This window comes from Lissotriton helveticus, chromosome 4_1 (assembly GCF_964261635.1).
Source record: "Lissotriton helveticus chromosome 4_1, aLisHel1.1, whole genome shotgun sequence".
In the NCBI taxonomy this organism is placed as follows: domain Eukaryota; kingdom Metazoa; phylum Chordata; class Amphibia; order Caudata; family Salamandridae; genus Lissotriton; species Lissotriton helveticus.
The window spans coordinates 861942177-861964316 of NC_136063.1; positions in this window are offsets into that span (position 1 = coordinate 861942177).

Consider the following 22140-nt stretch of genomic DNA (forward strand, 5'->3'; position numbering starts at 1 on the left):
AGATTGTCAACTGACACAGCCAGTGGTTTTCAATTGGTGGATACTGAGGTTATTGCGATACGGTCCATGGTAATGCAGAACCGTCTTGCGTTAGACATTCTCCTAGCAAAAGAGGGAGGAGTTTGTGGCATTTTACATGTTCAACACTGTTGCACCTACATCCCAGATGAGAGTAGGAACATTGAAATGTACATTAAAAACATTACTGAGCTTCAGTCAGAAATTGTTCCCTTAGAAGAGGATGATTTTTCAGAACGTTTGTCCAAAAGATTTCAGGCAATCAAAACCTGGTTTCAAGAGATTGGTGGTTCAATTCTTGGCAAGATTCTGACACCTTTGTTTGTAATAATCTTTGTAATACTTTTGTTGAAGATTAGTTGCATGTTACACAAGAGAAATAAATATCTGAAGGAAAAGAAGAGAATTTACAAAATAAGAAAGGGACAGGAGAGGGAGATTGAACTAGAAGAGTTTCGTAAAGCTCAATATGAAAGTTGCAGACAGACTGCAGAGACAAGTCTTTAGAAATACTAACACAGTGAAAACAAATCATGTTCATCTGTAAGATAAAATTTGCTAAATTTTTTGGGTGTGGTGTGGTGATTTTGAAATCACCAGATGAGGGAGTTGATGGAGCGAGATTTAGAAATATATTTGTTTCTGCTCGCAAAGTTAATTTCCTATAATCAGATAATTATACTAATAAAGTGTACACTGAAGATATTAACCAACGTAGTTTAAAATTGCAGTTCACTACACGTGGGTTACTAATATATGTGCTCATATGTGCATTATGTTGCAAATGCATGTGTGTGTGTGTAATAAATAAACTAATTTTGTTTATCGTTTTTGTCAGTACTAAATGCGGCTCTTTTAATAATTTATAAAAAGAGAAATGCTGGCCCTGCGATTTTTGATAGCTATATTTTGAGCAACAAACCAAATCCTTGTTATGATTTGTATGGTCGAATTTATTTAAACCATTTACTTTTTCATATAAATCTCATTAAGTTAAAGCATTAGTTGCATGAGAAAAACACTACGTACATACAATTTATACAAAAACATTTGACAAAGAATTTTAACAAAAATACATCAATACATATGACAAAATGACATCCAATCATTTAGTGTACATAAATATACAAATACGGTCATACGAGAAGCATCAGTCGTTATGTAGTATTAAGCAATGAAGCTATTTGCAGTAAGGAAAAGAAACCAAAATGAATTGTAACAAATACAAATTTTCAATTGTCTGATAAATAAACTTGAATTCTTTCTGCTATTGCCAATTCCTTTCTGCTATTGCCGACGCGTTTCGAACTCGCTCTGGCATTTGGCAAGTTCTCATCAGGGCTTTCTCGTATTATTCTTCTTTATTTTCAAGTTGGCAGCGGGTTTTCAATTTTCAAGAGATCTTATTCAGTCAATGTAGATTCGGTTCTTCAAACCAGTAGTCTGCACTTCTGTTTGGTGAAAATTCGAAACAGCCGTGCGTGGGACAAAAATCAGCTCCCACCCGCCAGCCGGCGGTGGACACGTCTTATTGCACCTTATTGTTGGCGCTTGGGCTGTTTAAATGCAGCTCCCCTGTTTTTCTAACTTCTAGCCGGTTTCAGTTCGTTTTTATGTTCGTTTTTATGTTCTAAATGTTGGTGATCTTGAAGAAACACACGCTCCCAAGTGCACTCCAAACCAATCCAGGCATGTGCTTATTTCTGTGTGCTTATGTTTTGTTTTTCGGTTTTAAATGTTTCACAAATCTGTTTGTTGCTTTATTTGCTTCTGCTAGGTAACATAGATTAATGGGTAATAATTAGCAAAGGTGGGTGGGTAACAGAACGACCTTTATTTCTTACATTAATCGATGTTTTGTGTTTGTTTATATATTAGTTTTGAGAATGGGCCTAAAGAAGATGGCTGCCAGCACTGCAGTTTTCTAGGCTTGACCAGAGCAGTTCTTTTCATGCGCGGTACATTTCTGCTGAGCTGATAATTTCTATGCAGAAGAAATCCTGGTCGTATCAAATGTGTTCCTTGGTGGCATTGTCAAGGACGGGACGGATGTGGTTCTGCCAAGTTCAGGAAGCAAAAGTTTCCTCCTTCAAAAGTATCATTTTGAGGAAGCAAAAAGGATGGTGAGACTAAGAACAATAAGGGCAAAGATGAAGCCCCGGACTTGGTCATGAGCGTGTGACCTCATTGTGGACTGTTGTGGCTTGACCAATCAAATATCTGGATTATTAGAAAAAACATACGCTTCTGTTACTTTAGTTAGTTAGAAAGGTATAAAAACTGTCCCCCTGGGAGGGAGAGCGCGCTTGCTGCTCATCTTCTCCTGCGACGGTGACGTGCTGATGAACTTTCCTGGAGCACGTAGGAATCAATAGGGCTAAAGACTTTTACTTTATTCCTTTAGGTGAAGTGAGTTTTAGACAGGGATGTTAGGGTTTAGGTAATAGAAAACTGTTTATTCATTCTTGAAATATGCTAACTGATTTTGCTTCTGACTGTCAATACTTTTGCTAATATTCTATAATGATGATGCTTAAATAAAAAGATTCTAATAAAAATGCACTTTACTTGAATAATAGTTAATAAATAAGATCTTTAAAATACAAGCTGGCCTTGTTATTTTATGAGTCTAGGTTACCATTAGCAGATTCCTTCGCCTAAGTGGCTTAATTAAGTGCAAAAATGTACATAGCCATGGTGAGAACATTATACTGTAGTTGTATATAAATGTGTAAATAATTTGTGAATAGGTTTTATTAATTAGGTCACATGATTCAGTTGCTCAAAATATGTCATGTCAGTTTATGGGCCTTGTAAATGATTTATGATTAATGGTGAGTATTGTGGAGTTGGGTAGCGTTGCTTATGACATATTTTCTATAGGGGCGCTGGATCAGAAGCAAAAGTTGTGTCAGGATGGGGGTCTTTCAAAGCAGGTAGTATTTACAAAAAATGACCCCCTAACCTTGACTGACTTGAGTCACTGGAAAAATAATGCAGTGGCAAACCATTAGAAAGACAGTAACTTGGCATGGCACTCTTATGACTTATGAGCTGACTGCCAATTTACAGTCCTATGATAGAGTCCAAACATTCTGCGGACACCATGGGCCACACATTTTAGATTTGTTTATAAATCAGGTGGAGTGGAAGAGAAGAAGACATAAGGCCTAATTAGAGTTTGGCAGATGGAATATGTTTCCACAAATGCGACAGATTTTCCGTCCAACATATTACAAGTAAATCCAGTTCTCTATTATTACAAGTGATAGAGTCAAATAGCACTTGTAATAAATTGGATGGGATATTAGTCACATTTTGACAGAGTATTCCATCTATAAACAAACTACTGGAGGAACCCCTACAGTGCTTAGCTTATCTCTCCATACCAGACCAAGAGGGACACCCATTGGCACCGGTATGGAGAGATAGGCTAAGTACATTAGGGGTTCCCTCCTGTTGTTTGTGTATGGTTAAATGTTTGGGAACGTGATTGAACGCTGTATCACTTCTCACTCCCTCCTTCTTGGAACATAGATTAGCCTGTCCTCCAAAATTAGATAAGTTGATAGTATAAGAGGAAGGTTTTTGAGACAATAGCAACTTGTAACGAGGATATTTGGAAATGTATGAATCTGGAAATATGAAGGATCATGTGCCACTACAGCAATGTAGAAGAGCTGCATCCATAAAAGTCCAAAACCAAGTATCTTAATGTTATACTTAGTAATCATAATTGTCAATAAACTATATTTTGTAAAGTGAAATGATGGTTGCAAAAGCAGTGAAGCAGTGTATTCAGTCACTCTATAGGTCTAGGAATATTGTAATAAGGCAGCCAGGACCTTGGCCTGCTGCACTGAAATGTTTATGATGGATACCCCAAAGCTTTATAGTCCTTTGTGATCTCATGTTCTGATCATCATATGTTCTGATCATATCACTCCATGCTCACCAAATCTATAATGGGGTCATGATAACATTGTATCTTCTTGTTACATATTCAGAAAGATTGGCTCTGTTTCTGTAGGAACCCTGCAATGCTGATTCAGAGATATGGCCTCACTATAGCCAGCTGTCTCAACTGCCTTTTACTGGGACCCAATGACCAACGGAAGGGTGTAAATGAGTGTAGAGCTCAGTTTACAATATCTTACATGGTGTAACACAGGTTGATTAGTAACAAAACACATTTTCACTCTCTTCCAACCATTAACCCTGAGATCTCAAGTAGTCACATACCATAGAAGTTATTTCAGTTGTGTTCTTTTCATTTGCTGAATAAGACTTGTATAATTGTATAAAGAAAACTACAGAAGCAGAATAAAAAGAATGCAGTTATAACTGTGCAACTTGCTCACACATGACATGGAGCAAGCACAATGGGCTGACTACCTCTATTAATCTTAACACTAAGTAGAATTTTGCATCAACAAACTCTGACTGTGCAGGCAGGGTTATCAGGATCTCGGTGAGGAGCTAGAAGGCAAGCAAAGGGCATTAAGACAGAGGTGTTAGTTAAGCAGTCCTACTCTCATCTTCTCAGCATGCAATGCTGCCTGTCTACAAGATAACTCATGTCGTCATCCTATGTTAAGTGTGATTCTCTCACCCAGTCCTGGAATTTACTTCATATTCTGGGTACTGATCGGATTGCATACATACACCCTATTCACATGGTAAAGTTGCTCATGAAAATAGATTTATGACGGATTTCTTTTTTTACACCTGCAATAACTTCAGAAAGGAATTTCTAATATGCCTAAACCCCTTTACAAAGGCAACGTTCTCCTCATCAATCCCATTAAAGAGGTGAGATGTGGTTGTTTTTTGGGATGGATTGACTTGGAATCATGAGAACACCCACAAACATGTGCATTTGTGTTCATTCCTTGACGCCTATCTGACTTTTTTTCACCCAAGGAAATGGTCAGAGATGTATTTACTTTGAAACAAGTCTGGAGTAACTCCTATTCTAAGGTGGGAAGAGGGATCGATCACCTACAGATTTTGGTTGAGCTGTCAGTGAAGGGATTTCTCCATGGTGAAAATATTTTCCCAGCCATCAGAGAACAGCAAATGTGAATTTGAATAGGGGAACCTATTCCACTTGTGGGAAGCTCTCTATTAACAGTGGCAATAAAACCTCACTTCAAAAGTCACTTGACCTTACCAGGTGTACACCTGAAAATCTGTGTCTGTCATAGCTTTCCAGCTGTACTACTGGGAATGTTGATGAGCTCCAAAAATTAGGAAAGTTATGCTGTGGCGCTGATCTAAGCCTATACTTTCCCTGCTTTTTGTGAACAGATACACCAATTGGAAAAACATCAAAAAGTACCAGAAAACAAATTGAAAGCTTGGCCTCAATGAACTACTCATGTCTGACAATGGGCAACTTGGCCAACAGGCACTGCCCACCCTGGGTTGGTTTTAGTGACATCTATGCCTAATATACAGTACACTTTTTAGAACAAGATCTGCTCTATTGCTTCTGATGATGTAATTAATTTTCTTGGTGCACCCAGAAACACAAGTTTGTTAGGTGTAGTTTGCTTTCAATGGATCTCAATATGGCACTTCATATGCATATTTCTGTTGCTTGTTCTTATAGAAGCAGTAAGAGGATCTGTCTGTTTCACAATTTATAACATTCAGTCTGGGTTGTACTTTGGTCAAGAAGTACAACTCAAGTGTTTGTACTGCAACATAAAGATATAGATGAATTGTGTTGTAGTGTAGTTCCTATAGTCCCAATAGGCTCTGCGCATTGGAATAATATCTTCAGTAGTGTAGACGTAGGACTGAGGTTAACTAGGTCTCTACTGACTATATTAGACTTAAGTTTTTTGCCAGCTAGCTCAAAGTTCACTAGAACCTTTCTCGAATAAGCGAGGAGGAGTTTAACCTCCCTGGATAGACAAGAAGGGATTTAGTTTCTGACAACCATAAAACATGACAACTTTGCTCTCCCTGATTAGGAGTGTATCTCTAGAGTCGTGTGAAAACAAAAGACAGCTATTTCACTCAGTCAATAAGTGCGTACTTAGTTTCACCAGATTGCAGAGAAAAAGAGAGACGGGCGTTTTCAATAAAAGGTGTTATTTATTGAGCAGTCTCTTTCCTCATACAAGAGAAATGAATTGCTACAATTGCAATACTTATAGTAAAGTAGAGTGCATACAGTAAAAGCAGGAGTATGAAATAATACTGTAAAAGCATGGATATGGTTTCTTAGCCATATGATACTTTAAAATGGATAAAATAGATACATACATATATACATTGACTAATCGTACTCAACTGGTGCTTCTAACTACGCCTACCCCGGTGTACCTGACCTAAGCCTAATACGTGGGAAGGAGTAAGTAAGTAGCAGTTTAAGTTAAGTTTGTTTTGCCAAGAATCTGACTCAAGAATTCTCTGTAAGGGTTTAGTCAGTTCAGTACCTGGGTAATAGAAGGCAGGGGGGCTGGTATCTCTCTCTCAGGACTCTGTATCCCAGTCACCCGCAAGGGTAAGCTGGAAACACCGGAGGCTGGATTTCTCGGCAAGAGAAAAGACAGCGTCTTTCTCAGAGCGTCAAACGGGAGGGGCAGCGTCCGTGGGCTCTCGCATCAGCTGGGCTCTCGGGCAAGTAGTAGCTGCTCTGCTCCAGGATTACCACCGTGTGTTTGCTTAAGGCAACGTTGGTATATTTATACCTGAAAGGTGCCGGGTTTGACGTAAGGATGGACATAAGACGTCAATAAAGATGTCACTAAGAACTGGTCGTTCTTACAGTGCTTTACAGGAGTTCTCGGACGAAATCAAAACAAAGGCAGCGGGGATTTCCCAGGTTGCTGGAGGCTTGGATTTGTTTAAGAACTCGGTATGCTTTCTAGGGGGCTGGGGGAATAGGCTTGCTTAATGTGACAGCATGCGCTATGACTGAATTATGAAAAGGGTTTCTATGCCGTTGTAGGGATATTATTGATTTATAACCAGACAAAGGCAAAGAATAGGAATATTGATTCAGGTACCTAGATAAACACACTACACCCACTCCACGAATTCATGTCCATAATTACTAAACTAAGCAATAGTAAACATATCTAACGGAGCATGTGTATACCGATCCACCCCAAAATACATTTTTTGCATCTGAAATGGCATATGCGAAATACACGAAAAATTAGTATAGGTACAGTATTTCAAGCAGAGTAATCATTCATAAAATAGGATGCATATATATCAGCGGAATGATTTAGCGAAAATTACACATGAAATGGCTCTTAATACAGGAAAGAAAAGTGCGAGACCATTACATCACATATAAATACAGTTATTTGTAAATATGCTAGAGGCTGAGGTAATATATTGTCTCTAGAGTTCCTAAAAATAGAAGCTCTATTCTCTAAGAATAGTTCTACTTTAAACAGAGGATGAGTGCCAAAAAAAAGTAAATATTTTGGAATCGGGAGAAAAAATAATTTCGTTTTTCAGGGGAAGAAGCCAAAACAGTTCCAAATATTTCCAGAAGCTTTTGTTTTTCAAAGCTGAAGGCCAAATTTCAGAGTTCAGGGAACGCTGAGTGCTCGTTTGCTTAAAAGTTATTCTTTTTGTTCAGGGGAGGACATAATTTCAGACAGACTTTCAAAAAAGCAGTTTACCACTTCAGGTGAAAGTTTGACCAAGTTGGAAAATGCCACAACTGTGCAGTCATGAGAATGATTGCTATCATCGATGTACTGATCAGCATTGCTCACAGAAGTTCGTACCTGGTTGATGCTGCTCTCATCTTGCACTTCACTACCCTTTAATCGCAGTGGTGAAGTTTCCACGAATGCCGTCATCAGGATGGGTAACCGCTGGGGACAACACGATGCATGAGCCGTTACTGGACTTAGCAAAGTATCTGTATCCATTGGCACTTCTGATTGTAGTGTAAGACAGACGTCTAACACGCATTCTTCTCCGCACAGCATACATCTTAACACAGGTAAGATACAATTCTGCCAGATGGGTCTGAATGAAAGAAACCAGGTCATATTCAGATCTCTTAGCCGGGCTAATCCAAGGACTTTAGTTATGCGGTCCCGATAGCGTATAGCTAGGATCGTTTCTTCCATTGTTGCTGGAGTCTTGTCTGTGACGTGGCTTGCCATAACGAAGCAGGAGTATTAAAAATAAAATTGCCTGCTACGAGTCCCAACAGGAGAGGAAGGCCGCCAAAGACCGAATGGACAAAATTAGGAAAAATGCCCAGGACTGCTTTGAAGGGTGTTAACAGTCCCGAAAAAATTGTCTTAAATACACTTGGGATACCATTCGTATCAGAAATGTTTAAGATTTGGTTTAGCATTTCTGCGAAATACAAGGGGCAATTTGTTGATAAAAGTGCATGAATCTCAGTTGTTGTCCTTGCGACTTGGAGATCATGAGTTTCTTTTGATGACGTCAAGTGCACAGGCGTCTGTAGAAGAACAGACTTCATTCTGCTTAAAGTATCAATTCGAATAGAAGAGATTTTCAAACTGGGCCAAATGTTTCCCTCCCTGTCTGGAGTGTCGTTTGGATACAATACTTGCATACAACAAGTGACCATGGACGAAACGCTTACTAGATAAGCTTTTCCTGGCACCAGGCCACAACATCTGCGGTCCACTATTAGAATGTAGCTCCCGTTCGAAAGCCGTCTAAAGAATGGCTCTATTCCAGTTGCAGGTGTGCCAAGCTGGTGACATGAAAGGTTATTTGAAGTCCCCTCACAGGCCCCATGTAGATTTATACCCTGACACAGAAGTATACCACTTAGTGATTTTTCACAATTATTACCACTAAGAAATACATTCTGTCCTTTTTCACTATAACATGTGTGTGTGTAAGGTAATTTCCATGATGACTTTATGTATCCTTTACCCAACCTTTCATACTGGCCTGCCTGTATATACTTTTGGCAGTATCGAAATTGGAAAGTTGTTATCGGAATAGTTATGATTCCGTGTATTATCCATTCAATGACAGGTCGTTCTGACATTGTCAATGGTAATCTCTCAAGTTTTTCAATGCTCAGAATTGTATATTCTGCTCCTTTTTGTGCCAAGCTGATTTGTGTATCAGTAAGGTTAAAGATAGAGAATAATGATGTTGTGTTGATTAAACGCCAAGGCACGTAGCCTGAACGCAGATTTTGTAACGTCCAGCCAAGCTGTACAATAGAACGCAATTGGGACTGACCATGTTGTAACATTAGTACGTCCTGCTCTATTATATCGATTGCAGATGATACAATACTGTCCAGTGAATATATTCTGGAAGACAGAGTCATTAACCCATTGTCCACAACAGAAAGTGATTTTTCCAAATTAATACGGTCAATTTCCCGTATTTTCTCTGCTGTTTCAATTTGAGTTTCTTTCCAAGCTTCGTTATATGCTGCATATATAGAGGCCGCTATGAAACGTTTTTGACGCAGTTTGCATGGTCCCATAATGAAATCACGCAAGTCAGCACCTTCTTTAAGTAAAGTTAAGTGTTGCTTAATTTCTGCCAGTGTGGATGTATGTAGCCATTCGAGGCAGAGTTTTCCTACACTGTATGTTGTTACTATCCCTGGATGTTGTCTCTGGGAGTTTCTAGGGTCTGGCCTGGTCAATTTGAGCCCCTGTATTTTGTTCAGGAATCTATCTTGACAGTTATTTGTGTCTGTGGGCCAGATCAACCATTTTTTCCAATCAGGATGTGTTCTGTTTTGGTTTAAAATATGGGATACGTCTATCTCAACCTCTGTAGTGCTACTACTGTCAGGTGTTGGCTTTGGAATAGACGGTTTGTTTAAGTCTTTCATTTTGGCTAGGCCAAAACAGGTTGTTTGTTGAATTGTGTCATTCAAAAATATAATTTATTCTGGGATCATGCAGGCTCTGAATAATGATTCTATACCTTGGACTTGCCAATCTCTGGTACCCCAGATGGTTTTCGTTTCAATGTTATTTTTCCAAAAATCAAAACCAAATGTATTCATTTTTTCAAAAAATGTTTCTGAATAGATTAATTTTGTATTTGTCAGCATGGTTTTCATTCCTGTCTTATTTAACAGTTTGAAATAAAATGTTTCTGCTTCACTTGTGTTAAACCCTGAGAAGTATGGGAATTTATCATAAAATGTTTTAGAACTGCCTTTTGGTGGAGTTGCACAATGTTCCCATTGATTAAAATTAAAAACATTTCTAGGTTGAGCAGATTTATGCAAATAATGGTTAGCATAGTGGTTGTAGCAGTACATCTGTTCATAATTTGATGAACCTTGTAAATAATCATGTTCTGTAAATTTTGCTGACATAACTAAGTCTGACATCATATCATTAATACTTTCAAAGTCCCAATCATCAGAGAATGTGCTCGGTTTTACAAAGTCACTTAATGAAACCTTAAATTGATGAGGATACTTCAAGAGCTCGACCGGGCCATACATGTCGTAATCTGTTTTGTCCCATGCTACCCCACCGGGTATCGCATTGGCTGTGAAGTTTACTGAAGAAAGTTCTCTTTTCTCGATGTGTGAAGACTTGTGTGGCTTTAGGACCAGGTTGATATTCTGGCTTGCTGTGTCCATTGTAATATATTTTCCCTCAATGAAGTGTCCCAAGCATAGCACCATGATGAGCCAAATCAGGAGGAAAAGTACACCTATCACCACCCAAAATTCAATCCATGGGGAAATCAGATAGGTTTCTTGCAGTTGATGGAAGAGTTATTTAGCTTTGTCTTTAAAAGTTTTTGTTGTTGTTGGCTGTTCCTCAGGTTCGCTTGGATCCTCAGAAAAGTCATTGAAATTGATGAAGTAGCCTGATGCAGTTCTTTCAATTGTTGGAATTGCTTCTGGATTTTTCTTTGTTCCATTAGCATAGTCTGTGGCTACATCGTTGTAGACAGGTGTTTCTTGACGAATTGTTGCAATTTGGGTTTTAAGAGGCATAGGTTCCATGGCTTTGTTGCATAGTCCTTGTTGATTCACTGTAGGTTTATCAAATGTGATTAGTCTCTCATTTTGAACCTCTTGATTTGTAGCAAACTTTGGTGTTCTGCTATTTCTTGGGAGTCCACTTGGCCTACTACTTATTATTGGCCACTTGATTGTGGTTTAACCAGGTCGATGGACTTTTAACCAGCAAGGGGCGGTAGTACAACTGATCTTGTTCCGTTGACAGCTAAGACAGGTACTGCTTTTCTGTAAGAAGGCCCAAATTCCTTCTTCACCGCGATTTTCTCTCTGACCAGATCCCCAATCTTTGGAATCCAGACAGGCCTTGCTGGGACAGGTGGTTTCTTTTCAGTGGCTGTTGGCTGTTGTTTCAACTTTATGTTGCTCAGGTCTTTTCTTGTTTCATTCAAGTCCTGTAAAATAGCCAAACGATCTTTGATATCAAAGCATTTTCCTTCTACCACTGAAGTCTGACTATCGAGGTCCTGGATATGCATTAAAGTCCCGAACAATAGTTCGTACGGACTGAAACCTTTTAGAGAATTTCTTGGCAGATTGTTAAGACTACGTTGGACACTTGTTAAATGTTTGACCCACCCAACCCCCGAACCTAATACCTTTGCTGTTATAGATTGCTTTATGTCTCGTTTTTTTTTCCACAAGCCCGTTTCTCTCAGGATGGAAGGGACAAGAATACCGCAATGCAATGCCCATGCTGGTCATGGCCTCCTTATAAGCTCGAGAGCTAAAAGCAGGACCCTGGTTAGAGTGTAGCATGCCAATTGCGTATGTGCCGATAAAGACTCGCAAATCTTTTATAACAGTTCTGGTGTCAGCCGAGAGCTGGGGTCTACATTTTAAGTGAAACTAGTCTTAAATATATTAAATGAGACGCATTTTTCCTGGGTATTTCCTACTGATATTCTTGTGATATCTAAAAGAAGGGCAATGGTAATTCTCCGGGCAGTTCGCCACTGCGATCTCTGTTGCAGTTTTGACAGTAAAATTCAAATTTGTAGTTTTGCAGGCTCATTCCCGGCCACCAGTATATTGATTGTAATTCTCTCAGAGATTTCAAGATCCCTCGATGCCCTAGACCTTCCCCCATGTGTGCGTCTGCTATTAATAAGTTTCTCCTGTTCGTGTTTGGAATTACTCTATCCCCCACTCCAGGGATTCGAGCAAAAGGAACGGAGTTTGCATCGATTATGTATGTATAATTGAGTGGATAGTTGACGGGTAGCGCTGCACAGTCGCCTTTTGATGACGTTTTTACTGCCAGCATGGTTTCCCCGTCTATGTATTTTTCTGAACACTTTTTTGTAGCTACGGAAGCCGGTTTAGTTGCTTCCGCTGTGGCTGTCTCAGCCAATGAATTCCCTGTAACGTGAACGCCATCACGTTCATGACTCAATGAATGTATCACGTGAGTCTTTGGTAGTTCTTTCTGTAAAAGAACTACTTGTTCCCAAAGCGATTTTTGCTTTATTGTGGCACCTGTGTCATCTTTGTAACCGTTTTGAACCCATTTCTGCAAGTCTTTATTGTATGATTTGACGCAGTAATATGAATCGCCCACTATTAGTGTCGGGAATTCGCGATCAGCATTTTCTAGCGCCATTTTTAAAGCTATTACTTCAGTTTGTTGTTCTGAATTGTTTTTTACAGAGTGTGATATTGTTACAAGAGGTCTCAATTTACCTCCGCGCCACACGTATTTAACAATCTCGCATGTGGCGTTATAGGCAGAGGATATTCTCTATCATATTCTAGATTTTTTAACTTTTTTATGTTCGGGTCAAAATAGTATTTCACTTTATCTGTAGCAAGAGAATTTTCCCATTGTATCCATTTTGGATTTAATGCCATGGTAGTTAAATTACATGGGCTTGTTAATGCCTCAAAGGCTGATTCTGCTGTTAAAACAGTAATCCGTCTGCCTTGGGCCTGGGCTCTTTCTTTTGCTACAGCTGTTTGAACCGCATGTACAATGTTTTCCGCAATACTGAATGTTTTTTCAGCTTCTGTGTACAAATGTGATTTGTATGCTATTGGTACAGTTTCTCTCTCATTAGAGGTTAGGTATGTGAATCCGCATCTTCCTGGGATGACCCGGATCACAAGGTTGCGTGTGTTATCGCGTGTTTGCAATTTTGTTTTAGCTAACATGTCTGTTTGCAATGATGTCAAAATTTCTGTGTGTTTTTGAGTCCAATTGATTGTTTTAAAATCTGGTTTTATTAGTTCATAGAGAGGTTTAACCCTCTCTGCATAATTTAGAATGTAAGTTCTTCCGAAATTCTGGAAACCTAGAATTGATTGGAAATTTTTCAGCGTTCTTGGTGCTAGGATTACAGCGCATTTCTCTAAGAAATTGTCTGCCAGGCTTTTACCCTCACTTGATAATTCATATCCTAAAAACAGGACAGTTAGATGGGCAATTCGTGACTTTTTAAAGTTGAATTTGTAACCCTCTGCTGCGAACCCAAGTATTATGGTGTTCACTCTTTTCAAGTGAGTATCCAAGTCATCATCTGTTAGATAGATGTCATCGACATAAGATAATGCCTCATCATCATACATTTGTAGTAACTCTGTTACTCTTGCTGAGAATAATCCTGGGCTGTTCTTGAACCCCTGTGGGAGTCGACAAAATTTTTACTGCGAGCCCATTATTGAGAAAGCGGTCAAATACCAGCTTTCAGGTGCTATGTTTTGACAAAAGAATCCATTAGAGATGTCTAATGTTGTTTTGTATTTTTTGCGCACGATGTTATTCATTAGTGCTGCACTATGTGAGTTTTGTACTACAAAAGTTTTGCAACATGAGTTAAGGTGTCTGTATTCCAAAACTAGATGATATGACTCGTCTGGTTTGGAGACAGGAAACAAAGGATTGTTCATTTGTGAGGTGCAAGTTTCAATCACCCCCTGGTATTCAAGTTGATCTAAGATCTCCCTGACCTGTTTTTTAGCTTCTTGCTTAATTGGGTACTGCCTCTGTGCAGTTTGTTGACATTTTAACTGGATTTTGTGAGGAGGAGAGTCCTCATCCCATCCAACATGGTTTTTATACAATGCAGGAGCTTGGGCTACTGCCCACTTTCTTGCAAGTGTATATTTTTTATGAATTGGAATGTGGTTTGTGAAAGCAGGCATAATAATTTCTTCGCCATGAGGGCACTCCCTGAAAAACTCTGGTTGCCAGTCTTTTTCAGCTAAAAGGATGTCATTGCCTTTGGAAAGGTTACCCCAAAATAGACCCCTTATTTTCCTAGTCTTATCTCCCTCTATACGTAATGTTATTTCGTATATTTTATGAGGTTTGCTAACTCTGGTATCTGCAGTTTCCACCTGAATGTATTCATTCGTTTCCACTGTCTCCAGATGATTCATCAGGATCTTGCGAGCTATGCTCACTTCTGCTGCGCTGTCTAGCATTGTCTGAGCCCACTCTCCGTTTTTCAGCTGTGTCCTCAGGATCCTCGGCATGTTTGATTACTTTAATACTGGCTACCTTCTTTTTTGGAAATTGTAATTTTTTACTTTGATGAGCAGGTTCCTTGTCTTTGGACTTGACGTGCTCTTCCCTGTGTTCTGACCGTCCTCTTCTTTCTGATTTCTGTGAGGAAGTCTGAAAAGATCGAGAGGGACGTCTATCAATATCTTGATATCTATCAGGTTTCTTTAGATTATCCCTATTTCTAAGGTTGTATCTTTTTTCAGAGGGCTCCCTCTGGGGAGACTTGTGTCCTTGGTCCGGAGATCTTTCTCTCCGCGGAGGAGACCTTCCTCTGGACTGGAATCTTTTTTCTTTGGGAGTGGATTGTTTATTTCCATCCCAGCTCTTTTTTGGAGTATTTAGATTATTTTTAATAAATATTTTTTCAGGATTTTTAGTTAGTTGGGGTGTTACTGGTTTCCCACCCAAACTATCTCTTCCTAGCTCTTCATAGGATTTTTCTATGATTCTGGCAAGTTCAAATGGTTGTTCTGCTATATCTGTTTCCTTCAATTTCTGGAGGTATGTTATGTCCTCCGTTGCCAATTGAACTAATTCTCTATATGCCTTTGTTAATTCTTTTATTTTAACTAAGAGTTCTTCGCTTGACATTTTATCAATGTCTGGATGTGGTGTGTAGCTGGCTAGAACCGGCCACGTTGCTCCTGGTCTACCTAGTGGACCGAGCCCGGTGATGTGATTATTATGTTTTAGGGCGCCTTTAAAACAGAGCAGGTGCTCTTGGTATTTTAATGGGATTTCCACCTCCTCGAAAGGAGTGTTGTCATCCTGAGGTTCCTCTATTTTGTAATAGTGGAACTCCCGTGTGACAGCGTTTGCTGCTGGAAAGTTTATCCATGAATAGAATACCTCTGTCTGCCGATATTCATGTGCCTCAATTACGAATATGACCGTACCACCTCTCGATGTTAGTCCATTTTCTATAAGTTTAATAGTTATAGTTTTTCTTATGTTGACCGGGATGAGTATTGCATCCGGGTCAGTCTGCAGGAGACTTGTGTCATCCGCTAGGAGTTGAGCTGCTATTCTAACTGCCTCCCTTTCGTCTTCACTTTCCCCCATGTTACAGGCAGAAAGGTTTTTGTTTGCAGAACAAGTTTCAAGGAAACAAAGATTAGGTGCACAATATTTTGGAACACTGTATCCTTCAACGTTGAATAAACCAAAAACTATACATAGAAATCTCTTCCTACTAAGTTTCGGCGGATTTTTAACCTTTGACCCACTCCAGACGTCTTTGGAGTATTTACGGGAGAAAGGGTCTGTGTGAAAAAGCACGACTGAGTTACTCTAACGTCTTGCGTTAGATTTATCGCCTTACCAAACGTTGGGCGCAATGTAGTGTAGTTCCTATAGTCCCAATAGGCTCTGCGCATTGGAATAATATCTTCAGTAGTGTAGACGTAGGACTGAGGTTAACTAGGTCTCTACTGACTATATTAGACTTACGTTTTTTGCCAGCTAGCTCAGAGTTCACTAGAAACTTTCTCGAATAAGCGAGGAGGAGTTTAACCTCCCTGGATAGACAAGAAGGGATTTAGTTTCTGACAACCATAAAACATGACAACTTTGCTCTCCCTGATTAAGAGTGTATCTCTAGAGTCGTGTGAAAACAAAAGACAGCTATTTCACTCAGTCAATAAGTGCGTACTTAGTTTCACCAGATTGCAGAGAAGAAGAGAGACGGGCGTTTTCAATAAAAGGTGTTATTTATTGAGCAGTCTCTTTCCTCATACAAGAGAAATGAATTGCTACAATTGCAATACTTATAGTAAAGTAAAGTGCATACAGTAAAAGCAGGAGTATGAAATAATACTTTAAAAGCATGGATATGGTTTCTTAGCCATATGATACTTTAAAATGGATAAAATAGATACATACATATATACATTGACTAATCGTACTCAACTGGTGCTTCTAACTACGCCTACCCCGGTGTACCTGACCTAAGCCTAATACGTGGGAAGGAGTAAGTAAGTAGCAGTTTAAGTTAAGTTTGTTTTGCCAAGAATCTGACTCAAGAATTCTCTGTAAGGGTTTAGTCAGTTCATAGAAGGCAGGAGGGCTGGTATCTCTCTCTCAGGACTCGGTATCCCAGTCACCCACAAGGGTAAGCTGGAAACGCCGGAGGCTGGATTTCTCGGCAAGAGAAAAGACAGCGTCTTTCTCAGCGCGTCAAACGCAAGGGGCAGCGTCCGTGGGCTCTCGCATCAGCTAGGCTCTCGGGCAAGTAGTAGCTGCTCTGCTCCAGGATTACTTCCGTGTGTTTGCTTAAGGCAACGTTGGTATATTTATACCTCAAAGGTGCCGGGTTTGACGTAAGGACGGACACACGACGTCAATAAAGATGTCACTAAGAACTGGTCGTTCTTACAGTGCTTTACAGGAGTTCTCGGATGAAATCAAAACAAAGGCAGCGGGGATTTCCCAGGTTTCTGGAGGCTTGGATTTGTTTAAGAACTCGGTGTGCTTTCTAGGGGGCTGGGGGAATAGGCTTGCTTAATGTGACAGCATGCGCTATGACTGAATTATGAAAAGGGTTTCTATGCCGTTGTAGGGATATTATTGATTTATAACCAGACAAAGGCAAAGAATAGGAATATTTATTCAGGTACCTAGATAAACACACTACAGTGTCGACAACATGAGCACAGGTGTAGGTTTTTTAAACTGAGTCAAAGTATTAGGTGATAGAAACTAAGGAGAGCACAACTCTCTCTATTGCATGGCAAGGAGATAGAAATCTGAACAAGGTCTTCTACCATCCCAGCTTGCGCTAGAGCTGAAGAACCTTAATCTAGTCACCTGCTGCCTACACCCACTGACAGCACTCACAGTTTATGAGTCTCTATTCTCTTGACCCCTATCTGCTGGCTTTTACTTCTCCCTCGGAATAGCTGCAGCCAAAAGGTGAGTCCAGGCCTGCGCCTCAATTGGGTTTCTGCAGTCGTCAGGTGGCATTATGTGGCAGGCAAGTCAGGCAGTACAGGTGCGGGTACTGAGCTGGACCAGAAACTGTTGAACCGAAACTTAATGATACTGTACGCCAAGCGCCGGCAGCTAAACACAATTTATCTTATCACATGCTCTGCTCTGTGACAAGTACCTCTTGCTTGGCCCAAATTCTGCAGAGCTTAGAGGGAGAACCGAAGTCCAGGAGCACCCACAGACCTGCCATGGCACACACACATGATCCATCACCAAAACTAGTTGCACGCTGCATCAGTTGGAAACAGAGATAACATTGAATAACTTGCTTAGCTACCAAGTTATCAGTTTGCTGATTTGTGTCACTTTTCCATTATCTCAAACTGCTTATTTGTGACATAGGCCTGCCTTATGAGTGGCAGTGCAGGTGGCACCTTATCATGAGTAGAAGAAAGCAGTTACATTCATGTAACAATACTGTAGTATCATCAGGTTTTGACATTATGTTCCCTTTCACCATGTACATAGCTGCTCAGCCAGTGTGAGTGTTCTGTGTAGAATGTTGGTGTGATTGACATGAGTGCAATGCTTGGGTGCCTGCTGTGAGTGTTGTCAATTGCAAGATGGGTTGAGCAGCTAGAAGGCTGCTCCTGGTAGCACTCGCTGTAAGACTCTGTAGCTACTCTTCTTATGGACTTAATAAACTACTTGAAACACAGCTCGGCTACCTTCACTATGTCTTCTCAACACCTTGTACCAACCCACTACCAATACATTTCAGACATGACCTCTCTGTGTACTGTAGTGGTCTTGAAATAGCCTTAAAATATCTACCATGGTCCTCAGGTCTCAAGTGCATTTCCAAATTAAGCAGGGCTCTCAATTTTCCTGCTTTCATGTGTGAGTATCTTATCTAATCCACTTTTTGCATTCTAGGAATTGTAGTGATGTTGATCCCATTATAAAATCATAACAGCAAGTTCCAGAACGAAAAGAAAAAATTGGACTGGATGAGATACTCATGCATGGAATTGGAAAACTTAAATGCTGTGAATCAGTAAGTTATTTCACTTTTGTAACAGGATCATTGCAGAAGCAATATAAAAGACACTAACTTTGTTAGAAATTGAACTCGTTTAAGGTCAGTCTTGTAATGATGATTGAACTTGGTCTCATTTGAAAATGCAATTATTACCTGTGTACAGCAATCAGTAAAACTACTGGCACTTTTGATTGTAGCATGTGGGGGGATATTTGAAAATTTCATACTGCAGTCACAGTTTTAAAATATCTTAGAACCTACCTCTTTTATTCTAAGAAGTGGTGGTGAACGTATTCTCCACTCTCCAAAATCAGTATTAAACCTCCACAACAAGCCTGCATCCCTTATGTTGAAATGAGGCTCATGCTTGATATGCAGACTGAAGTACAGCCACAGAATCACCTGGTAAGTGACTTGGGAGTCCTTTGATAAGTGGTGCTGAGACTTAAACAGCAGACCCAGTGTTTAGTCTATACTCTAATCGTGTGGGACAAGGTAGGGGGAAGAATTTAGGGAAATGTTTTTGTTTCCATCCATTTAGCAACAAGGGAGCCATTGGGCAAAAGACATGCACAAGTAAATGGATTTGAAATTTTGGGCTAGATTTACCGAATTCTCACACAGCGCAACAACTAAAAATGCTGCTCTGCGTAAGAAGGAGAGAGCATGGGGCACCATATTAACAGAGATATGTCCCTCTCCTCCCCTCTCTCTAGCACAGGCACAAAATTTCGCTGCCAAGCGCCAAACACACACTTATGCGCTATAGATAAAGGGTGTGTGCATGAGTCTAGCATAGGATTTGTACTGGAAGGTTAGCCTTCTAGTACAAAATACTATACTTAGGCTACATTTAAAACATTATCTACTTTGTATATCTGCTGTACAGTGCAGCACACGTGCAAAGCAGGGAAAGAAAGGAGAAAGTAAAAAATGTCACCTGATTTCAAATGGCATTCTTTATTGGCGCAAACCGTGCAGCAAATTTGCATCACTTTAGTGGCACACACAGCAAACAATGTTGGAAAATCTGCCTCTGTTTGTGTTGTATTATTGAGATGCTGTTATTCAAAATGTAAAACTTTATTTATCTCATGGGTTAACAGGAATACATTTTTATAGGGGAAGGCCTCAGTTCACTCACATGCCAATACAATATTAAATTGATTTGTGAGGAATATACCACCTCTGCACAAATTGTTGCCAGTATTCAGAACTAACAGGCCTGGTGATTGATGACCAACCTGTTTCAGATTTACTCTCAGGGACAGGGGGGCAGGGGGCTTGGTTAAGTTGTTGGTGCATTTTTCAAGGCTTACTTATAGCTCTTCGGTGCAGTGCTCTTACATTCCGAAACCTTTACCCTACTCAGAGAATGTTCCCAATGCGCTAGTCTACTCTGAGTTTGCTTTCTGCCTGGCACTCAAGGCTGATAGCTTCTGTCCATCTCAGTCACAATGGGTGGGGGCAAGAAGGGGGGCTTCCTTCTCTAGCACAGAGGAGACAGAGGTCTCCTATTATCAACAAATGCAAACAGCGCTCTCGGAGCAGCCAAGAACCAGGACCACTCATACTTCGCTCACCATCCCTGGATCACATCTTTTCCAAGCTTCTACTACATATTCTCACATAATGAGCATTGTCGCTTTCATAACATCACCTCTCGGACTAAACTCCAGTGCTGGCAACATTTACCTTTCTCCTCGAAAGGTATCTTGGCAAGATTTAGCAGAATTTCCACTAGTTTGCATTTAATAACTCCAGACCCGAGGGCGGCTACCGGGTGCACGTGAAGCAGTCTCATACAAGCCACAGAAAACTCAGAGGTAGAACTCGGTTACACCCAATCTGAATATCGGGCACGCACAGGGTCCAGGCCATCACTCACAACAACCATTAGCTCTCTCCTGATTAGCTATTTGCACAAGCTGGAAGCAGGAGCACGTTCTAAAGGGAAATAATATTTTATTTTGACACAGCATGCTCTCAGCTGTTAATTTGTGTGAGCATTCTGAATGCTTTAAGCTAAATCCTGAAGAGTGGCACTTCGGTGGGCTTCATAACTGATCATTTAGAAGTGAAAGGAAATACAATTCAGCATGTGATGTGAGGAGGCCTCAACTAAATACAGACTGTTGGTCCTCGGTGGGCCGCGTGGCTACTGCCCCGACCGGAACTGCGAGATCTGCACTTCATGCTATAGCATTGGCAGTTTGTGGTGAATATCAATAAGAAACTGCTGCAATGACCAGCCGTAGCGCCCAATGTACTCTTCATGCTACAGTGACAACCATCCAGAATGCTCTCCCTGCTATTGGCTGCCTTCTTCACAGCATACTATACTCTTCCTTTGGAACATTAGGAGATAACACTTTTAGCGGGAATAACCTGGTCCCTGTATCTGGCCCGTGTCCATCACAGTTGACCTGAACTTGTTACTTTCACCCGATCACGCACGACCAGATAAGCGTGAGTGGCGCTTTTGGCTTTTACATGCTATATAACTCCAGTTCAATTGATTGGATTATTGTGATAGTGGTCTCAAATAATGTATTACATTTTACTCTATTTTTATAAAGTGGCGTGGGATTTTTCTTGTGTTCTGTCTTCACTTTGTTGCTGTTTGTGTGCTGCAAATACCTCACACATTGCCCCTAAGTTAAACCTGACTGCTTTTATGGCAAGCTAATAGCTAATGGGTAAATCACAAAATAATTTAGTGACTTTTTGTGGTTCACACTGACAAGTATTGTGCTCGAAAAGGGTTTTACCCCCCTCAGACGACAACCCAATTTCTCAAATTCTCTCTTTCCCATTTCTGCAGCCCTTGCTTTCTAACAGACTCCTGTAGCGCATTCCTTCTCAGACTTCCTGAGCACATACTTTTCTCAGGATCCTACAGTGCCTGTCGTCCTCCAGGTTCCCGTAGCACTCTACCCTAAATGTTCCTCTTCCTTTCCTCCAGGCTCCTGCAGCAGCTTGCCAGGGTCATGCAACACTTCACTTTCATTAGGTCACTACAATGCTTCTGCCTTGTTTGGCTCTTTCTCGCTCTTCCCTTATTCCAGACTCCTGAAGCATTTTGTCTCAACAGGTTCCTACATGATACCCAGGCCTGTGGCCGTTATGCTATTGTAGCACTTTCCTCTCTCCAGATCCCTAGAACATCTCCATCTCTTCAGTTTCCTACAGTATTTATCTTCCTCCAGTCTCCTGCAGTCCTTGAGATGCCTTGCATCACAGCCTTCCTATAGGTTCCTGCTTCAAACTGTCCCTCCAGTTTCTTGCAGTGCGCCCTCGTACTTGGCAGAGCTATGGCATTCATGCACCTATGTGTATGGGCTCCTGGGGCCTTAATATACATGCAGTGCATTTTCCTGGATTGCGATGGGGGCATCTTTTAGAAGTTATGCGCAGAGTAATCAAGGAAAATGCACCACATTATTGTGACTGCGCTGCCCCAGGGTAGCTGCGAACTCGCGCTGCCAACAGGACAGCGCATTCATGTGAAAAATGGAGCGGCTGCGTTTAAGCTGCTCCATGTTTTCACAGTTCAGGCAGCAACCTGCCTGCACTTTTAAAGAGGATTAGAGATCCCCTTGCGGGCGGGTGCAGTCAGTGACTGCACCCTCCTGCAAGGGCATGTCTTGGGGGTCCATGGGA